This window comes from Neovison vison, chromosome 2 (assembly GCF_020171115.1).
Source record: "Neovison vison isolate M4711 chromosome 2, ASM_NN_V1, whole genome shotgun sequence".
Taxonomy (NCBI): Eukaryota; Metazoa; Chordata; class Mammalia; order Carnivora; family Mustelidae; genus Neogale; species Neogale vison.
In genome coordinates this window covers 151,240,455-151,255,734 of record NC_058092.1, presented here as the reverse complement: position 1 = coordinate 151,255,734, position 15,280 = coordinate 151,240,455, and the positions used below count along the sequence as shown (strand labels likewise).

Genomic DNA, 15,280 nt, shown 5'->3' with positions numbered 1-15,280 from the left:
GGAAAGTGAACATACCATTTTTTTTTCATATTTCAGGGAGTCCCCAAACAACACTGCCTGCTCCCCTCACCCTCTCCAAGCCCATGACGTTTTGCTTAACACTCTCAATTCTCTCTATCGTGCTTGCCTGGACACCTGTGATTGGCCCAGAGAGAAGTCATTGTGGCTCCTCATTTGACAAAACTGGTCCAGGCACGGTGTAGCAAGGCAGAATTTTAAAATAAATTCAAAGGAAATGACACCAAAATGGATCGAAGTTAAGCCCTTCAACAAGCAGTTCGGTTTCCCTAAAACAGATTGGGCAACTAGATATCTCTGAAGAGCCTGCATTTGATCCCGAGCACCATAAAAGAATGGAAATTGAGACACCTGTGGTTATAGTGAGGCAGCAATAAACAACCATGAAGGCTCATCCAGGTAGATCATCGTCCTCTCCCCTGCTTTACTTCTCTGCTGGAAGAATGTGCTAAAAATTTCATACTGCATAGCTGAGATGTCCTCAAAACAGATCTCTGGGTTTCTACAGAATAACGATAACAACGACGTAGCTGCCATCCACAAGCGACTACTACCCATCAGGCACTCCTAAAAGCACTCCCCTACAGCTGTTGGTTTAATCCTCACAACAATCTCATAAGTATAATTAGATCCCTACTTGTCACATGTTAAAAGCTGAAGCACAGTAAGGTTAAGCAAGTGCTTCAGGTCACAGAGCTACTAAGTGTCAGAGGCAAGATTCAGATGCAGGAAATCTGTCTGTATTCTGCATAAGACTTTCTCTTCTCCGTCCAACAAACCAGCTCCTCCTCCCTCACTGCTATTTCCATGGATGGCCTCTACCCAGTCACTCAGGGAGAAACCAGAACAGCATTTCACCTGGGCCCAGTCAGTTCTTTGGCTTGACAGCAGCCCCTTGCAAACTCTATGAACTTGGCTTCTTGGCTTCCTCTCTCTTAGCCTCAGTCTTATCTAGAAACGTGTCAAGTAGTTGTGGATATTTAAATTACACGACATAACGCACATAAAATGCATTGCACAGTGCTGGGCACACTGTAGGAAGATCAATACTTACTCGCGATTATGATCACGACCTTGAATCTGTTTCTCCCCCTCCAACCTGAGGCCTGAGCGTCCTCGGCTCCTCGGCTCCTCGACCCCTCTGCCAGCCTCTTAACTGGTCACACTGCCTGGTCGACTTTCCATCCAATCCAAATTCTATAACTGCTAAAACTGTCATTCATGTTTCCTTTTTTTTTTTTTCCTTTTCTTTTTTTTTCAATTTATTTATTTTCAGAAAAACATTACTCATTATTTTTTCACCACACCCAGTGCTCCATGCAAGCTGTGCCCTCTATAATACCCACCACCTGGTACCCCAACCTCCCACCCCCCCCCGCCACTTCAAACCCCTCAGATTGTTTCCCAGAGTCCACAGTCTCTCATGGTTCACCTCCCCTTCCAATTTACCCAAATTCCCTTCTCCTCTCCAACGCCCCCTGCCCTCCATGCTATTTGTTATGCTCCACAAATAAGTGAAACCATATGATGATTGACTCTCTCTGCTTGACTTATTTCACTCAGCATAATCTCTTCCAGTCCCGTCCATGTTGCTACAAAAGTTGGGTATTCATCCTTTCTGATGGAGGCATAATACTCCATAGTGTATATGTCATTCATGTTTCTTAAAATAGTAAGCGACACTCCAGTTCTTAGGGAGGAAGTTTCCAACTCATTATTACTATTATCATTATGGTGCTCTGTACTTCTCTCACTGTCCAACCTTCCTCAGCTCTCAGTACAGGACACCCTCTACCGTTCCATAATTCCTCCTAAGGGTACTCACTTTCTCAACACGATTTCACTAATGCTTTTTGTCATGTTGCTGCTGCTATAGAAATTCCTATTAATTCCCAGTTAATTACTTTCTACTTGCCTCTTAGGACTCACCGCACTGTGTTATAGTACTGTATTGTTTCTTTCCAAACTAGATTATACTTCCCTTAAGAAGGGGAGTCGGGTCTCATTTGTTAAAACAAACAAACATACAATATTTCTTGCCTAACACAGTGCCATGAATAGTAAGTGCTCAACAAATAAACACCAATTCACTTAATACTAACTATGATAGAAAACATTTTAATATTCAAATTACTTTAGGAAATCTTCCTGCAGCTAACACTTTCAGAAAGAGCCACATTTACAAAAGCCTTTTCCCATTCCTTAGCAAGCATTTAAGATACTAAGGAAAGCGCTACAGAAACATGTAGAAATTTCAACAAAATCTTCTTAGATTAAAAACAAAAACTTCAGCAATAAAATCTTGGATGTTTATTCTTCCTATGTTAAAGATTATAATGCAGTGTATACAGTTTAAGAGCTCTTTAAAACCAATTCTAGAAATAATGGTTTTCCATACCTCTTAAGGAGACAAATAAACAGAGCTTGGCATCTTATCCTAAATGTGAAATGAAAACAATAAAAATAATTTCTACAGCAACATCATAATGATCAGTAGTTTCTAATATATATTTTGTATAAGGTAAAAGACTTTGTAATATAAGTTTCTGAAATACTGAACACAGATATGTACAAGCTTTGAAGATACCACATAAGTGTACATAGCAATAGTTTCCTCTTATTCCTTCATAATTCTTATAGACACAGTGAAAATTAGCTTTATTCTAAAAACCATTTAGTTGGGACAGTCAAGTACAGACAAATGCATTCACTGCTATAAAACTTTTCACATCAAAAAAGATTAACAGTGAGATCAAATTCAGATCCAGCTGCTTAATCTACTGCTCTTTAACCATCCATGAAGATGGACAGATAGTAGGAGAGAAGGGCATAGGGAGTGAGAGTGATAGAGAAAATATATATATATAGCAAATGCATTTCAGATTCAACCTACACTTAATATTTTTTTTCTGCGTCATTGAGTATCATCACAGTTTAGTTTCTACCACTACGGCAAAAATGTAGACACGTGCAAAGACAAAGGGTTAAAGTTATAAATGAGTTACATACAAGAAACCAAACACTATCACTTTGAGTAATGTATAAGGCATTTTTTGGCTATGAGATTATTTTCTTAAAATCTGTTAAAATGGGGGTGCCTGGGTGGCTCAGTGGGTTAAGCCGCTGCCTTTGGCTCAGGTCATAATCTCAGGGTCCTGGGATCGAGTCCCGCATCGGGCTCTCTGCTCAGCAGGGAGCCTGCTTCCTCCTCTCTCTCTCTCTGCCTGCCTCTCTGCCTATTTGTGATCTCTGTCAAATAAATAAATAAAATCTTAAAAAAAATAAAATCTGTTAAAATGGTTCAAGAGGTCGATGGCACAAAGAATACTACACTAAAAGTCAAGGGACTTTGGGTTTTCTATTTTGCCTCAACACTCTAGGATCTCAGGTAAAATGCTTAACCTTTCTGATCCTGATTCTTCTTATACATATTAAAACAAAAATAAAACTAGATGATTTCTATCTTTAAGGCTATGAACTTTCAAGATAGTACAGCATTCAGAAAATAGTAATACAGTAACAGTAAAGATCAAATTTCATTTAAGATTAAAATCACACATTCCAGGGACACCTTGGTGACTTAGTTGGTTAGGCGTCCAACTCTTGTTTTTGGCTCAGGTCATGGCCTCATCTCAGATAGACAGACAGACAGACAGAGTCCCAGCGGGCTCCACCCTGTGCAGAGTCTACTTGAGATTCTCTCCCTCTCCCTCTGCCCTCCCCAGACTTTCTCTCTCAAGTAAATAAGTAAACTCTTTTTTAAAAATTATACATTCTAGGGGCACCTGGGCAGCTCAGTGGGTTAAGCCACTGCCTTCGGCTCAGGTCATGATCTCAGGGTCCTGGGATCGAGCCCCGCATCGGGCTCTCTGCTCAGCAGCGAGCTTGCTTCCCTCTCTCTCTCTGCCTGCCTCTCTGTCTACTTGTGATCTCTCTCTGTCAAATAAATAAATAAAATCTTTTAAAAAATTATACATTCTAAATGTTCCCTTAAATTGTGCATAATCAAGTTCTATCAAAACTACCTTACTGGGATTCTATTTTTCAGAAATAGTGTGTAGAGAAAATAAATATCTTTCAGCTGTATGGAATATATGATTTCAAAAACAGTCTCCAAAATATTCAAATACAGGAAAAAAAGAACAGTTACCAGCATTACCCCCTTTGGAAGCATTATTAAAGAGGAAATCCAGAGAACAGTAAAGGATTTTAATCTTTAATGAACTCTAAGTTATAATGCAATAAAGATCTAATGAAGTCTAGACAAGCAAATATTAATAAGCAGCATAAAAGCAAGCTGATAGGTATAAGCAGCTGTTCTACAAGTTACACCAGTAAAACCTCCTTTTGGCATTGGCCAGGATACACTGAACTGTGCACTTCAATGAATCCATACCCAGAAGCAGTAACAATGAATGCATTTTATGAACTGATAAATGTTTTGTTGCCCTTTCAAATAAGCCACATTAATATACTAAAAGAGGAAATCATTCTTAGCATTGTTTAATTTCACACTCATCCAAACTCAATAATTACACTGCTAAAATAATATGAATGCAATTATAATTATTCTTCTTCAACCTAAGGAACTCAGACAAGTGAACTACAGAACTAATAAGAATTCTATTATAGCAAATCACATTTTGATCAGAGCAATCTTAAAGATGGAAGAGAAAAGAAAAATTAATATACTATTACTGCTCTTTAAAAGTTCATAATACTCAAATGAGCATGTAGAATTTGTTTCACTTATGCTAAATAAATTACTGAAAACACATTTGGCCAAAAATCAAATGCTACAACAAAAAAATTTAAACGTACTTAACCAAAATATATTTCCAGTAAGCAAAGATACAGTTACCTTTGAAACAGTTAAGCACAAAAACAAGTTCCTAAAAAAATAGCGAATCCATCCCAACAACAATCTTGGGGGTGGGACATGGTTAAACCATGCCAAAAAAACAGGCTTGAAAGTAGAGAAAAAATAGCCAACAACATTATCACAAAATTAGAACAAATAATACTAAAATTTATATGGAACCACAAAAGCCAAATAGCCAACCTGATCTTCTGTTTTAATGCTTTTATTTATTTATACACATACGTCACATCACATCTTCTTTATCCATTCATCTATATATGGATACTTTGGCTGCTTCCATAATTTGGCTAGTGTAAATAATGCTGATATACACACGGGGTACATGAATACCCTTAAATAAGTGTTAGGCAAACCAGTCTTGAGAAAGAAGAATAAAGCTAGAGGTATCACAATCTCAGATTTCAATATATACTACAAAGCTGTACTAATCAAAACAATAGGGTACTGTAACAAAAACAGAAACATATATCAACAGAACAGAATAGAGAGCCCAGAAATGGACCCATGCTTCTATGGTCATATAATTTACAACAAAGGAGGCAAGAATATACAATAGGAAAAAGACAGTCTCTACTAGCCCACTTTCTTATACTATACACAGAAATTAACTCAAAAAGACTGAAGACTAAATGTGAGACCTGAAACCATAAAAATCACAGAAGAGTGCTCAGACAATAATGTCTTTGATACCAGACACAGAAACATTTTTCTAGATCTATCTCACAAGGCAAGAAAAAACAAAAGCAAAACTAAACTATTGTGATTACACCAAAATAAAAAGCTTCTACACAGTGAAGGAAACCATCAACAAAACAAAAAGGCAACATGTTGAATGGCAGACAATGTCTGCAAATGATATATCTAATAAGGGGTTAATATCCAAAATCTATAAAGAATTTGTATATGCCAATACCAAAAACCAAATAATCTGATTAATAAATGCCCAGGCGACCTGAATAGACATTTTTCCAAAGAAGACATACAAATGGATAACAGACACATGAAGAAATGCTCAATATTGTTAATCATCAGAAAAATGCATATCAGAACCACAGTAAGATGTCACCTTAAACATGACAGAACAGCTAGAATCAGAAAGGCAAGAAATGACAAATTGAGGACGTGGAGAGAAAGGATACACTGTTGGTGGGAATGTACACTGGTGCAGCTACTGTGTAAAGCAGTGTGAAGCTTCCTCAGGATGCTAAAAACAGAACTACCCTACAGTCGAGTTATTCCAATACTGGGTATTTAACCAAATAAGGTGAAAACACTAATCGAAAAGATAGATGCCCCTTATGTTTATTGCAGCATTATTTAGAGTAGCTAAGATGTGGAAACAACCCAAGTGTCCATTAATAGATGAATGGATAAAGAAGATCTGGTATATAAACACAATGAAATATTATTCAGCCATAAAAAAGAACACAATCTTGCCATTTGCAACGACAAGGGAAGAGCTCGAAAGTATAATGCTAAGCGAAGTAAGTCGGAGAAAGAGAAATGTTAGGATTTCACTCATATGTGGAGTTTAAGAAACAAAATAAATGAGCAAAGAAAAAAAGAGAAACAAACAACCCCAGACTCTTAAATACAGAGAACAAACTGGGGGTTGCCAGAGGGCGGGAGGTGGGGGAGATGGGCAAAATAGATCAAGGGATTTAAGAGTACCCCCAGTGTGATGAGCACTGAGTAATATTCAGAACTGCTGAATCATTATAGCATCTAAAACTAATATAACACTGTTAATTATATTTCAATAATAAATAAAGAATAGCATGTCAAAGGAAAAAAATCCAAAAAGAAGAGGAAAGAAAATTAATATATACCAATATTTATCAAATGTATAACTAGACTTTAAGTATCATCCCAAATATATATGACATACAATATATAACATATATAAATTGCATAATTATATCAGGTATAATATCTATAACTTAATATTCAAAAGTACCACATAACAGAAATATTAAACTGTTATGATTTTAGACAGTTGAAATATCCAGAAATAGTCAAGAATGCTAGCCAGTAAATTCGATAAGTTGCTCCTAGAAACCACATTTCTCTGGTCTAGAAGCCTATATTCTTTTCAAAGACTTCTTAAGAGAGAAGAGACTTATTTTAATTTTAGTTTTTAATTTTTGAAAACTGTTGAAAAGATTTATTTACCCATCTGAGAAAGAGAGCATGCACAAGCCTGCGCGGAGCCCCATGGGGGTGGGGGTAGATCCCACAACCCTGAGATTAGGACCTGAGCAGAAACCAAGAGTCACATGCTCAACCTACTGAGCCACCCAGGCACGTGATAGAAGAGACTTCTTAAAAGAGACTTTGCAGGGGCACCTGGGCAGCTCAGTCATTAAGTGTCAACCTTTAGCTCAGGTCATGATCCCTGAGTCCTAGGACTAAGCCCTGAATTGGGCTCCCTGCTGAGCAGGGAAACTGCTTTTCTCTCCCCCCTCCCCTTGCTTGTGTTTACATTAATAAAAAGATAACTTTATAACATCTTACAGTTTTCAGGTAAGATCTCAAGAGCATTTTATTCATCTACCAGAAGAAGTCCATATGTTAAGACCTCTGTTTTACTTATTTGTAAAAAGTTGGTCTTCTACAATCTGTCAGAGTCAAAGAATGAAAGGAGAAGATGCCTTAGCAAGAAAGTAGCAGGAATAACAATTTAGCAGGTTGCAGGTTGTAGGAGATACAATTCTGGAACACGAGTCAGACTGAGGCTCCAGCATCCCTAGATCTTTGATTCCCCATTCAGAGAATGAGAAGATGGAATTTATCTCTTGTTACTTTTTAAGTAGTGTTCCTGAAACGTGTTAATGTTGCAATATAGAGAAAGAAACTTTGGTCAAAGCTATTTGATAAAAACTAATCAACACAAATTATATTTAAAAAAATCAGTGTTATAGGATCAGAAATCCTGAACTAATAAGCCTTACACTTATGTGTACACACCATCCTCCTCCTAAAAACTGAAGAGGAAAAAAAAAAAAAAAAGGAACCCTAGAGTTAGTCAGTCCACAACCTAAATGTCACCTTACAGTATTTCACCAGATTAGGAATTCTTCCTTCAATAAACACTTTCTACCTATTTCAGCTTCTGATAGGTTTTAATTATTACAAAGTTTGTCATACTTAATTTAAAATGTATCTTCATCTTACTTTCACTATTTCCTTTACAACAAAATTACTAACTAGACCTTAGCCAGGAGGCATTGGTTGGAAATCCAGCTCCCTCCTAGTTTTTAACCCCTCATCTCCATTGGCTTCTTTACTGCCTAAAGTAAATAGACATGTATATCCTGTTAATACCTCCCTCTTTCAAGATTACTCAAGAGTGGTCTCCACTTGAAGTGGTCCTCCCGCCTCATCTCACCTCTCTGGGCACCTCAGTCTGACTTTTGCCCACACTCCTCTCCCAAAACTAGTCAGGCCAAGATCAACAACTTTCTAATTGCCAACGCACATTCCAGTCCTTATCATATTTGACCTCTCTGAAGAACATAAAGCATATGAAATGACGAATCATTCATTCCTTGAATCTCTCCTTTCTGGATTTATGAGATAACAAATCTCTTTTGGCTTTCCTTCTACCCTCCCTAACCACTCCTGTTCAGTCTCCCTAGTTGGAATCTTCTTTACCAGCTCCTTCATGATGGTGAGTTCCTGGATTCTATCCACTGCCTCACTTCTCTTTCTTTGTGTTTTCTTTTGATGATCTCATCTACTTCTAAGGTTTCTAGTATGATCTATGCGTTAATGGATTCCAAATTTTCATATAGAGATGGATAGATTTTCATATAGAGATGAATCCAGAACTTCTTTCAAATATCCACACTCTTATAGAACAAAACATACCCAGAACATTTTAGGGCAGTAATATAGAGCTAAAGAGAATAATCTTAGCCTAGTAAGCTCCATTCATGTCCCTCTAATTTAGGGGTCCATTCATTCTCAACATCCACAGCCCCTTTCCAAGGTGATAGGTCCTCTAGTTACCTGTCACTAATAAGACTAAACATCTTGATTTGCCTAGACAGTTCTGGTTTGTGCCTGCTGTCCCAGAGTAACTATTAACGACATTCTTTTCATTTTCAAAATAACACTTGCTTGGTCAATAAATTATATGATCACCCTACTTGCCCACCCATCCTTCCTGATTTTTTTTTACATACAACTAGTTGAGTCTTTCTTCCTCTCTGGATTCTTTACTCACTAGCTTTAGGAACCCTAGTTCCATTGCTAAGAAACATCGTTATATCCCTCACCTTTACATAAGGCAATCATTTCATCTCCTCCTCTTAATACATTACATCACTGTATACACCCAGATCCCAGGCCAAGAAGACAAGTTAGCATTATTCTGATTATCACCTGGTTTCCAAGGTGACTTGTGCATCATTATTATGCCATTTTATCCATTTCTAAGGCTACATTATAGCTATATTTATAGTTGTCAACTGCTGACTTTGAGTCCTTCATCTCCATTTACAGAGAACTTCATCATACAACTCCCACTTCCTCTCCATACAAGATCTGTTATTCTGAGGGCTGCATTATCTATAAGAACAAATAATCTCTATATACTAGGATTCAGAACTCTTTTATTTCCTCTTCTTCAATGACCTCTACTTTGTAGAGAGTAAGCATGGTTTAGTAGGTGGTTGTGAAAAATAAGTATGATAACCTATGGAAGGCATGTAGTATGGTGACTAGTATACAGTACTCAATAAATGGTAGCTTTTATTAATATTACAATTGCTGTAATTAGCACTATTAGTCTTGGCTACCTACTATCACTGGTCGTACATTGGCCTATATCATCACCCGCAACTGTTTCCACTCCAGAGCCTGAGAGTTAGGACCTCCCATCATGTGCCTACTCTTCCATCCTTAGTAGTCCTTCCTGCCCACGAATCCTACAGCTCCTCGTTGAGATTCTTCACCCTCTTTGTTCTGCACATTCCTTAGACCCGTCCTGGCTTGGCTGTCTTCCTTAATCAAGCAGGATGCCTCTGGCTCAGCCTTTCCATTAGCAACCTCATCATCACCCAGTCCCTTGACTTTATACCATCCTCCAACCAAGTTCTACATCATACCCTCCCTTCCAATGCTCATCCAGACTCAGTCTAACTTCCAACCCAAGTTCTACATCATACCCTCCCTTCCAATGCTCATCCAGACTCAGTCTAACTTCCAATCCTCATCCAGATTCAGTGCTTTCTGCACCATTACATAGAGCTACTGGAGAAAACTCCTTAACCATTCTTTTTTTTTTTTTTAAAGATTTTATTTATTTATTTGTCAGAGAGAGAGACAGCGAGCACAGGCAGACAGAGTGGCAGGCAGAGTCAGAGGGAGAAGCAGGCTCCCTGCAGAGCAAGGAGCCCGATGTGGGACTCAATCCCAGGACACTGGGACCATGACCTGAGCCAAAGGCAGCTGCTTAACCAACTGAGCCACCCAGGCGTCCCACTCCTTAAGCATTCTGATTGGCTGCTTTCCTCATTAGTGATTTCAAGGGTGTTTATCACTATACAGCAATTAGGTCAGTGGTCCCTGATCAAGCCCCTTTCCCAATCACAACGGTAACTCTTCCCATGAACATACCCCAACCCATGCTCTTCTGCCTCAATTTCAGCAGATAAACGGCTCCATGGAGACAAGAGATGCCATCCTGGACTTGTACATATATTGTATTGGTACCTACTCTATTTCCTTTTCTTTTTTTTTTTTTTAAACAGGAAGATGCATCACTGCCCTTCTTCAGGGTAACCCTTTCACCTGCACTCTTGTTCCCAACCCTTCCATTTCCTCTGAGGTTATGTCTGATTATCTACTTTTTCTTGAGACTTCAATTTTGTGACTTTAATTTTCTTTCCTCTTCAATGGACCCTTCTCATCAGTCCACTTAAGTTCCTTGACTCTTCCATCTTTAGGGAAAAAAAACCTTCCCCAATCACATCTCCCCACTCAAGCTTCTACCCACTGTCCTCTCTTCCTTACCAAAAGTATTTGAAAGGATGTGTTTGCTGAATGAATGAAGACTTCTTTATTTGGTTAAGACTTTTCTGAGTTCCAGAGTAACCTAACCTACATATTTTGCAAGTTTTAATTACATGTTACTTGGTTCTGATTTAAAAACAACTATTTTCACCAGACTGATGTGAACTGATGAATTTCACATCTCCAAATCTGTTCCTCCACCTATATTTTCAAATTTAAGATCAATTACCAGCATCACCATTCACCCAGTCAGACAATCTAGAATCCTTAAAGCCCACTTTGATTCCTCCTTTTCTTTTATCCTGTATCAAGTAAGTCCTTTCTAAAATCTACCACATCTGTCCCCTTCATGTCTTCCCTGGGCTCCTACCATTGAGGCCTCCTCCTCTGATGCTACTTCACAGCGATGTTGTGAGAGTTAAATACAATAATAAATGGGAATGCACTCTGTAAGATGAGAGGTACTTAAGATTATTTAATATTATCACACCTTTGGCAAAGTGAGCAAGAGGTTAGTATGACTTGTTCTTAAAAAAACAACTCTGTGTCTTAATAATCAGTGCCTTGTTTTCTAATCACAAATTACAAAGCATCTGCTTGGCAATCTGATCTATAATTTTTCTAGGAATCACTTAGTTCAAGATGTTCAGTGTATAGTTTCTAGGCTTCACTACCCACCCCCGACTCCATTCTTAAATTTAAAATATGTGATTCTTCAGGTTTCTGGCAAAAATCCTCTATCCTCTTTACTTTGTAAAGACGAGTGGTTACAGTTGTATAAGCATTTCTAAGTATGTGCAGTATTCTCCCTTATCGTTCATCTATTTCTTCCACTCATTAAAAGTGGCTAGAAGTTCTCTTATTTCCTCATGCATTTGGAGTTTCAATTTCAAGGAATCACATTTGGATGCAATGATGACTAGCCTTTTGGAAAACTGTTTAATTCTTTTCTTGATGAATTAAAAGGATCACACTTTAAGCATTACGTTTTCATATTATTAAATAAGATCCCCACCCCTTAATAGACCTGAAAGGCATTCAAAGTTTCCAAATGTATCAGGTCTCTCTCAATTACTATAAATCAAGGCCAAGAGAATTAAGAGAAACAAGGACAAATACTGGTGAGAAGAAATAGCAAAAGAAAGTAGGATCCAAGAGAATATGGCGTTCCCACTGACTCCAAGTTCATCTTATAACTAGTTATTAATCTGGCAGCTTTTAAAATATACGTTCAGAATATATTTAGGTTGAAAATCCATTTAAAAACATTAGTTTATAACCTGGGTTCTTAATGTGAGGATTAGACCTTAAACTCTAGGAGCCTGATACAGTTTTGATACATATTTTACAAGCCAAATTCTATTGTCCCAAAAACTGCATAATTTGATGAAAAGATCTCCATGTAACATGTGACGGCCCATTTATTTCAAGCCATCTTTAATGAAACTAAAGAATTAGGATAATCCCTCTATATTACTGACTCATTAATAAAGTATTAAAAATACAGGTCATTTCCATTGTAATTTCACAAATGGCCAAGTGAAGCCACATTTGATAACAAGATGTCTGAGGCTTAAAAAAATTCTTGAACTTAAGCCAATCATCTAAACATAATATGGGAAAAGATTAATCATTTGAGGTGTTCATGTTACAAAGGAATTCCGAAATTCTGGATTATATGGCCTTCTCTACAACTGAAACTAACAAACAGATGCTCTGAGGGCAAGCATATAAGAACAAAACTGCCCTTGGTGAAATGAAATGACTAAGTTGGTCCAAAGAACTAAAAAGAAAATGAGTATGAAAAAATATTTGGCAGTTTATGGGTGAAAATATTAAGCCCCTGGTAAAGTCAAGGTAATGTAACATCTTCAGTGTAAAGTCACTGCAACTACAGCTAATAATATCTAATTGGACATCTCATTTTACTGTTTTCTAACCAACCCCTCATAAACCTCATCTCAGTACATGTGTACTTCATCTTTTTTTTTTAATTTAATTATTTATTTGACAGAGAGAGAGATCACAAGCAGGCAGAGAGGCAAGCAGAGATAGGGGAGGAAGCAGGCTCCCTGCCAAGCAGAGAGCCCGATGTGGGCTTGATCCCAGGACCCTGAGATCATGACCTGAGCCAAAGGCCTAGAGGTTTTAACCCACTGAGCCACTCAGGTGCCCCTGTGTACTTCATCTTTACACTCGCTTAGGAAAAACACTGTGATAACTGTAAGTCTCCTCTTGAGTCTACCCTCAGTTCATCTGAAATCAACCACTCCATCAGTTCCACTCTGTCCAAATTATAATCACCTCTAGCCTGAATTATGGCAAGGGTCCCTGAGCTAACATCCCTGCTATCCAATCCCTGCCCCTGGCCCAGATTGCCTATTCTCCACTCCAGCCACCAGGGTGACCCTTTAAACAGCCTGTTGTATCTCTTCTCTATTCAAAGGGATGACTCCTCTTCTCACTCGGAATGTTAGACCAAGTCTGTCCAAAGGCCTGCAAGGCCTCACCCAACCTGATTTCCCATTCCTACTTAACTGACTTCAGTTCTACTACTCTTACTTTACTCACTGCACCATAGCCAAATCAGCCTTTGAGCCCTGTACACTCCTGCGTCAAAGCTTTTGCAAGTGCCTTTCCTGCTACTTCGACACTCTTCCCCTAGAGAGGGGTATGGAGTACTTTCCCGCTTCTTCTGATCTTGGGCTCAAATGCCACCTTCTCCAGGAAGTCTCCCCTGGCTACCTCTCCTTAAAATTGCAACCCTCTCCCCTTATCCTCCCCCTTTCCTGCTTTTTCATCTATAGTCCTTAACACAAAATGACATAGCACATATTTCATTATCTGAGATCCCCCACTAGGATGTAAGCTCCATTTATCTGTTCAGAAAACGGGCACACAGTCCATGCTCCATAAATATTTACTAAATTTATACATCATTTTATAGCTTTCAAACAGCTTCCATGTGAATTAAATTATATAATAACTCATTTTCTCCTAATTCCTCCAATTTTTTTTAAAAAAGATTTTATTTATTTGTCAGAGAGAGAGGGAGAGAGAGCGAGCACAGGCAGACAGAGAGGCAGGCAGAGGCAGAGGGAAAAGCAGGCTCCCCACCGAGCAAGGAGCCCGATGTGGGACTCGATCCCAGGATACTGGGATCATGACCTGAGCCAAAGGCAGCTGCTTAACCAACTGAGCCACCCAGGCGTCCCTAATTCGTCCAATCTTTAGGCAATAACAATATGGAGGACAGCAAAGAGCTACTAGGAAAAAAGTTGCTGACTAGTTGCAAAGCTCTTTAAAACAGATACCCCGGATTAATAACTGCATCTATAAAATGAAAGCTTAGAGTCAACATCTTTATTAGCTTAAGGTTTCTGGGTGTGGAAGTTTAAAGCAGCAGCAGGCCAGCCAGGAGCCATCAGGAAGAAAAGCCCAATTCAGTCTGTCCTATCGATGTGTCCGACAAACCCGGGGGAAATGAGAGCTGAACTCGGTGTTCAAGGAAATGCTGGTCTGCTTTCAGCACGAGACTTAACATTTTCTATCCTTTAAAAACAAGCCTCACCCACCACCAAGTGCGGTCGCGGGGTGCGGAGTCTGCCGAGCACACGGGGCTGGTTTGTTTTGTTCAGCCTGATAAGAGAGAAGGCCAAGGAGCGGCTCCTAACGCCTCGGACCCCGGCCCCTGCACCGCTCCACAGCCGTCGACCCGCACACGGTGGGGTCAGCAGGGGCGGGGGTCGCTTCTCTAACCGCTGAATCCTGCCGGAGGCGAAGGGGCCCCTCGGCAGGGCTCCAGGGACGCCCGCACAGACGGCAGACGTCGCGGGGACTCTCCGGAGCGTCTCGCTCCCGGGCCAGGGGGTCACAGGCGCGAGGAAGGCAGCAGAGCGAGGCACCGGGGGAGATGACAGCTGGGACCGCGCGGCGGGACCGGAGCGCAGGAGCGACCGCAGGGTGGCGGCGCGGAAACCGTCCGCTCCCGCCGTCGACCTGCGGTCCGGGCCGGGCGGGGGTACCCCGTGCCACCGCAGCGCACTGCACACACGACCCCGCCGCCGGCCGACCCGCCCTCCCCCGCGTCGGGAAATAAAGTTGGTGGCGGGCGGCCGCGGCAAGGGTCCGGGGGCAGCTCCCGCTCCCGCCCGCGGCTCAGGCTGCCTAGGGCTGCCCGGGCGCCGAGGGGGACGCCTCGGAGAGCCGGAGCGGGAAGGACGCCGGAGGACCGGCTTGGGGCCGAGTCCCCCGCGCCCTCCGCCGGGTGGCCGCGAGCCCCCCGCTCCGGCTGGGCGCCGCCGCCCCCAAACCCCCGTCCCTCTAGGCCGCGGACGGTGTCGCGAACCTCCCGGCCGGCGT

General features: G+C 40.4%; 1 protein-coding gene across 3 annotated transcripts in view; it reads right to left on the bottom strand.

Annotated features, from left to right (window-relative positions):
* Window positions 1-15,280, bottom strand: part of LYST (lysosomal trafficking regulator) — a 188,442-nt gene that overhangs the window by 159,808 nt on the left and 13,354 nt on the right. The gene's annotated exons all lie outside the window — the stretch shown is intronic.